We start from the raw sequence: 6,000 nt of genomic DNA on the forward strand, positions 1-6,000 counted from the left end.
TCCAGCTTCAACATCACTATGAGGCTTATCCATATAGGAGGTTTCTCCAAGACGCGCCTCTCTCGCTCCTTCTCGCCAGGCGGGCGAGGCTTGCCGAAGATGCTCCACCTCCAGCTGCTCCTGCCGTCCTCTCACCGCTCCACAACAGAGGCAACAGCAGTTGACTGGAAGGACATAGCCACACTCAACGGCAGCAGCAACAAGCCACCTCAAGGCCCGGACTGGACTCTAGGGCGGAGCTGGGCGAGGAGCGGAACGCGCAACGGCTAACTGCTGCGGCCACGATCTCAGTGATATTTTCAAATAAAAAGTAGTTACATTTGGACCACACACCTTAAAGGGTTTTCATACATAATTCTTGAACTGGATTTTGGGTTTCCTGCCACTGTAATTCAACTCTAGACATTTGGCCTATGACTCCCATCAGGCCTAACCAGGATAGCTGATGATGAGGAATTATGACAGTTGTAGACCAAAAATGCTGAGGACCACAAGCTGCCCACTCCCAGTAATGCCTACAATTATCAACATGCATTCAGTCTTAAAATTACTCTTAATAGTGTGTGCACAAACAATTCAAGACTGAAATGCCTGATGTCTACTTTGATGTCATTTCAGTGCCAAGCAAAAACCTTTTTTTATTTTTCTACACATTTTAACCTTTTAAACTGTAAGGTAATTTATAGCTGTTGTGCTCCTTTGAGAATTTATTCCTGGGTTTGCTGGGTTTGGGGAAATAGACAACAGTGGCAGCTTAAGGGTGCAATCCTATTGGATCCACCCTTGATACTCGAAACCCTCCAAACTCAGAGGCTGACAAGTATCCAAAGCAGAGCAGGAGGTGTGCTGCGCCTCCGGGTCTGCAATTTGGCTAGATGGGTGTTTTTGCCTGTCTAGAGGATGCTTTGGGGAGAGAGAGGGAAGGAGGCTGGGGCAGCCATAGGATATGTTGTATGGCTGCCGCCTGGGTCTGCTCCCCTTTCCACCACCCCTTTTTTCTCCTGTCTAGCTGAGGTGTTGGGGAGGGGGAGGAATGAAGGCTGGGGATAGCTCCTATCCCCACTTCTCCAGTCCCCTCCCAGCCCACTGGCACTCCCCCGTTCCCTCTTTTCCAAGCTGGCATTTGTGAGCTCACAGAGGCAGCGGGCATGGTTCTCTCTGCTCCAGCTGCGAGGGGGTGAGGAGTTTGGACTCCTGGGTCCAAGGTCAGAGCACTGTCTCCAGCCCAGAATCCAGAAATCCAAAGTATCCTATGCCACCCAGACGCTTTCTAAGGGCCATAGGATTCCTCTCTAAACTTCCTGAAATAAGCCTCCATCTTATTCTCTAACAGTAAAGAGGAGGGTCTGCATCGGATCTTCTGCCTTGGTCAGTTTTGGGATCTTTTTGTCTAGTTCCTATCTCTAAATGGATGGCGTTAGGTTCTACACATGCAAGAATGCATTGCATTCCTCCCACTGTTTCTACAGTTAGAGATGTGTAGTGTAGAATATGTTAATTACACTTTGATCCATTTTCTCATGCTAAATTGGTTTTATGGGGCAATCCAGATTTTAAAACTGTTAAGAATTTTTTGTGTGTGGCAGAAGTGGACGGATAAGGTGATTTTTACTTTGGATCAAGTTGTGGGTGCTGATTATGAGTTTTTGTCATTTCTATCCTGCTTGCCAAATATGACTTGATAGTTATGGCTGAATGGCAATACTTGCAATTGCAGCATTTGTTAGTATCTAGGTTTGGCCTGGCTGCTTTTACAGCGTCAGAGTCTCTGTCATTATTGAAGCTGGTCAGGCAAACTGACCCACAATCCATGTCTATAAATAGTTTTTATTGGTGAATAAATATGGATCTTGGGCTGCATCTTAGAATCATAGACTAGTAGGGTTGGAAGGGGCCTATAAGACCATCAAGTCCAACCCCGTTCAATGCATTAATCCAAATCAAAGCATCCCTGATAGGTGGCTGTCCAGTCTCATCTTGAATGCCTCCAGTGTGGGAGAGCCCACCACCTCCCTAGGTAACTGGTTCCATTGTCGTATTGCTGTAACAGTCAGGAAGCTTTTCCTGATGTTCAGCCGGAATCTGGATTCCTGTAACTTGATCCCATTATTCCATGTCTTCTTGAATCTTAGGCTGCATCTTATTCAGCAAAATCTTTTGTTTCATGACTATTAGCCACCACAAAGTCTCTTTAATAAGGGATTATCCAATTTGGCTAATTGCTGGTGCTGCAATGCAGCTAAGTTTTTTTAAAACATGTTTTGGCAATGTCCAGTAGTTGCTTCTTTTTGGAAGGAGGTTATTATTCAGTTATTATTTTGTACTGGAACAGTCTTTAATATTGATGTACATACTCTTAAATTATTTACCTGCTTTGTGGAAATTAAAGAACGGTCAGCGTAAATGGATTCTCTGCGCCCTCTTGACCACTAAAAGGCTGATACTACAACACTGGAAGGATAAATGGTCACTTCCTATAATGCAATGGATTGAGAACCTTATAATGCTTTCAACATTTGAACAGGTGGCATATAGATGTCATCTTCAAATGGATACTAATTTGGATATCTGGTCTGCTTTTGTTGAAGCCTATGTACAATTGCTAGTAAGTTGTATTTTCATATATATATACACATACACATTTCATATGTATTCATTTGTTGCTATGGATATATACAAATTAATGTATGTATATTTTTAAAAACTCAAAAAGGGGAGGGGAAAGATGAAAGCTCAGTGGCAGGGCACATACACATGCAGAAGGTCCCAGGTTCAATTCTGGCATCTCTAGGTAGGGCTATCTGAAACCCTGAAGAACTGCAGCCAGGGGTAGGGAACTGCAGGACAAATGCAGCCCTTCGGAAGTCTCAGTCCAGCCTTCCTAGGATTCCCCAGATGGCCATGCCCCATTGTATCACTAATAAAAAGTTCTGATGGAAATATTTTTCTGGGTTCTGACACAAATTCAGAATGTAATTCCCCTAGGAATTTTAAACCCATCCTGATATCTTTTGGGGGGAAACATCTGTGAACGGGAACTTTCCTGATGCATACATAAGTAGCAAAACAGACATGCAGCCGTTCCCACATTATTTCACATGTATTTTTCTGACATATGCATTATTCTCTGTACCAAAAAGATAATGTATTAGTCCTTAGAGGTGGTACATACCTGATAGTTCAGTCTGTATCTCTCAGGCCTGAATCTTTTAGATTCTGCTATGTCTTACTAACATAGTAAGTATACTAACTTACTAAAAGAACATAGCTTCTTTTATTGTGCCTTGATTGGAGTGGGGAAGTATTCTGGACTGGGGGTTATGGTAAAATAACAAAATGGAGAGTTGGAATTAAGAACATGCCCAGCAGTTCTCAACCTTTACATCAGACTTGTGACCAGAGAGCTACATTTGCTGTCAATAGTGAAATTCCTTCACATATGAAGATATTTGGCAAGTTTCCATTTTTTATAACGTTTGATCCTTCCTTTAGATGAGACATCTTTCATTTGAACACCTCATGATTGAATACTTCTGAAACCAAAAAGCATCCATGGAAACATCTCTTCCTGGTTGCAATACGTGATGTACAAGTATGATAAATAGCTGCTTCATGATTTATTGTAAACTCCAGGTGTCCTCAGATTTATGCCCTTGGTTTCTCAAGAAAGAAACTCTGTGAACTCAAAAAAGCAGCTTCACCATGTTTTTAATCATATAAGTTCTGGAATTTAGACATTCAGGGAAGATGGGAGCTACAATAAATGACCATTATTCCCAAATGGAAATTGGCATTTTGAAGGTAAGTTTCTACTAGTATTACATGTTCTTTCTGCTTTAAAAAGTTACCTCATTTTATTGCAGAGTGAAACATGAGTGACAGCTTTTTTTCTGAAAAACTTTGTTTCTACAGAACATTGAATGGATGTAGGAAATGGTAAGTTTTTATTGAAATACTGCATATGCGGTAATCTCAAATTTAAGTATTTGTGTTTATTATTATTTTTAAATGCCACATTTGTGTTACCATTTCCTCCTACAGTGCTGTGTAAATCCTGCTCACATATTGGACAGTGTCTCAAAGAATAGAGGGGGGATATATTTCTAATGCATAGGGTCAATGTCAGCATTTTTTTCTTCCAGAAGCAAAACACTTTCTGTCATCTTTAGAGGAGAGGGGAAGGTTGCTTTACTAATCTGGCAAACAGTTAAAACTCCCATGGGAGGAACCCAGGCTTTCCAAGAGCAAACATTAAGGAACTGCTGACTTTTCTAAATCTCAAGTCTTTAAGGTTGGACTAAAGTCCATTTCCTCTCCTGAGCCAAAAGTGCTAAGAACAACCTGACAGTAGCATAAATTGATACCAAAAAGAATTTAAATCCGAATTCCCACTGCAAGCCTACCATCTCTTATTGCTTCCCCCAATGCCAAAAAATCAGAAAACTTTGCTTAAATTAGAAGATTCCAAACATTAATGCATTTTCTCCCCCCTCCCGCTCATTACTTATCCTGCTGAATTATTTCATAGGGTACATTATGATGAAATGGATTTGATCACTGCCTTGTTGTGGCGAAGGGGCTTGCGTAACTCAGTGAAGCCATAAGCTATGCCGTGCAGGGCCACCCAAGACGGTGGAGAGTTTTGACAAAACGTGGTCCACTGGAGAAGGAAATGGCAACCCACTCCAGTATTCTTGCCAAGAAAACCCCATGGAACGTATCACAAGGCTAAAAGATATGACGCCGGAAGATGAGTCCCTCAGGTCGGAAGGTGTCCAATATACTACTGGGGAAGAGCAGAGGGTATTTCCAAGTAGCGCCAGAAAGAATGAAGCGGCTGGGCCAAAGCCGAAAGGACACTCAGCTGTGGATGTGTCTGGTGGTGAAAAGAAAATCCGATGCTGCAAAGAACAATATTGTTTAGGAACCTGGAATGTCAGATCAATGAATCAAGGTAAGCTGGAGGTGGTCAAACATGAGATGACAAGATTGAACATCGACATCTTGGGAATCAGCGAACTAAAATGGACAGGAATGGGCGAATTTAATTCAGGTGACCATCATATCTACTATTGTGGGCAAGAATCCCTTAGAAGAAATGGAGTAGCACTCATAGTCAATAAAAGGGTGGGAAAAGCTGTACTGGGGTACAATCTCAAAAACGATAGAATGATCTCAGTACGAATCCAAGGCAAACCATTCAACATCACAGTAATTCAAGTCTATGCCCCAACCACTGATGCCGAAGAAGCTGAGGTTGATCGGTTCTATGAAGACCTACAACACCTTCTAGAACTAACACCAAAAAAAGATGTCCTCTTCATCATAGGGGATTGGAATGCTAAAGGAGGAAGTCAAGAAATCACTGGGATAACAGGCAGGCATGGCCTTGGTGTACAAAATGAAGCAGGGCAAAAGCTAATAGAGTTTTGCCAAGAGAACACGCTGATCATAGCAAACACTCTTTTCCAACAGCACAAGAGACGACTCTACACATGGACATCACCAGATGGTCAATATCGAAATCAGATTGATTTATGTCCTTTGCAGCCAAAGATGGAGAAGCTCTATACAGTCAATCAAAACAAGACCTGGAGCTGACTGTGGCTCAGATCATGAGCTGCTTCTTGCAAAATTTCGGCTTAAATTGAAGAACGTAGGGAAAACCACTAAACCATTCAGGTATGACCTAAATCATATCCCTTATGAATATACAGTGGAGGTGACGAATAGATTTAAGGGATTCGACCTGATAGACAGAGTGCCTGAGGAACTATGGACGGAGGTCCGTAACATTGTTCAGGAGGCAGCAACAAAATCCATCCCAAAGAAAAAGAAATGCTAGCAAGGAGAGACAAGAAGGCCTTCTTAAATGAACAATGCAAAGAAATCGAGGAAAACAACAGAATGGGAAAGACTAGAGATCTCTTCAAGAAAATCGGAGATCTCAAGGGAACATTTTGTGCAAAGACGGGCATGATAAAGGACAAAATAGGCAGG

The sequence above is a fragment of the Heloderma suspectum genome, chromosome 4 (assembly GCF_057233095.1).
Source record: "Heloderma suspectum isolate Gila_16-S chromosome 4, 16-S_ref, whole genome shotgun sequence".
Taxonomy (NCBI): Eukaryota; Metazoa; Chordata; class Lepidosauria; order Squamata; family Helodermatidae; genus Heloderma; species Heloderma suspectum.